The sequence below is a fragment of the Arachis duranensis genome, chromosome 4 (genome assembly GCF_000817695.3).
Source record: "Arachis duranensis cultivar V14167 chromosome 4, aradu.V14167.gnm2.J7QH, whole genome shotgun sequence".
In the NCBI taxonomy this organism is placed as follows: domain Eukaryota; kingdom Viridiplantae; phylum Streptophyta; class Magnoliopsida; order Fabales; family Fabaceae; genus Arachis; species Arachis duranensis.
Window position 1 is genome coordinate 67,158,189 of NC_029775.3, and position 1,632 is coordinate 67,159,820.

A 1,632-nucleotide genomic window follows, 5' to 3' on the forward strand; every position below is an offset into this window, starting at 1 on the left:
AGCACCTTCCTTGCATTGTTGGCATTGTTGTTGTTTTTGGCTGCCATTTGTTCTTCTTCTTTGAAGAATTCGTTCAGGTGCTCTAAAGAGAGTTGTGCTTTGGCTTCTCTTAGCTTTCTCTTCAAGGTCCTTTCAGGTTCAGGATCAGCCTCAACAAGAATGCCTTTGTCTTTGCTCCTGCTCATAAGAAAGAGAAGGGAACAAGAAAATGTGGAATCCTCTATGTCACAGTATAGAGATTCCTTTAGGTGTCAGAGGAAAAGAAGAGTAGAAGACAGAAGTGGAAAATTCGAACTTAACAAAGGAGATGGAGTTCGAATTTTGCATTAAGGGATATTGTTAGTCCATAAATAGAAGGATGTGAGAAGGAGGGAAGTGATTTTCGAAAATTAAGTAGGAAATTTTGAAAACATTTTTGGAAAAACATTACTTAATTTTCGAAAATGAAAATGGAAAAGAAATCAAGTGATTTTTGAAAAAAGATTTTGAAATTAGAAATCAAAAAGATTTGATTGAAAACTGTTTTGAAAAAGATGTGGTTAAGAAGATATGATTGATTTAAAGAAAATGTGATTGAGAGGATATGATTTGAAAAACATTTTAAAAAGATTTGGTTTGAAAATTAAAAACTTGACTAACAAGAAAAGATATGATTCAAACATTAAACCTTTCTCAACAGAAAAGGTAACATACTTGAAATGTTGAATCAAATCATTAATTGATAGTAAGTATCTTTAAAAATAGAAAGAAATTGGTTTTGAAAAAGATTTGATTGAAAAAATTGATTTGAAAAAGATTTGATTTTGAAAAGATTTTGAAAACTTGAAAAAAATTTGATTTGAAAACAAAATCTTCCCTTCTAGCCATCCTGGCGTTAAACGCCCAGAATGGTGCACATTCTGGCGTTTAACGCCCAAAATGCTACCCTTTTGGGCGTTAAACGCCCAACCAGGTACCCTGGCTGGCGTTTAAACGCCAGTCTGTCCTTCTTCACTGGGCGTTTTGAACGCCCAGCTTTTTCTGTGCAATTCCTCTGCTGTATGTTCTGAATCTTCAATTCTCTGTATTATTGACTTGAAAAGACACCAATTAAAAATATTTTTGGATTTTTAATAATAAGGAAAAATCAAAATGCAACTATAATCAAATAACAATGCATGCAAGACACCAAACTCAGCAGTTTGTATGCTACTGACATTAACAAAATGAGAATGCATATGAGATACACAAAACACTCAAGTCAATAGAATTCAAAGATCAGAGCAAGTAAATCATCAAGAACATCTTGAAGATCACTAACACATATGAATGCATGCAATTGACACCAAACTTATGATGAGACACTAGACTCAAACAAGAAATATTTTTGGATTTTATGATTTTGTAAAATTTTTTTTTTGTGTTTTTCAAAAATTAAGTGGAAAAAGGTATCAAAATTCTTAATGAGAATTCCAGGAATCAGTGCAATGCTAGTCTAAGACTCCGGTCCAGGAATTAGACATGGCTTCACAGCCAGCCAAGCTTTCAAAGAAAGCTTCGGTCCAAAACACTAGACATGGCCAAAAGCCAGCCAAGCCTTAGCAGATCACTGCTCCAAGAGCAAGATTGATAAGAAATCAACAAGCTCTTGTG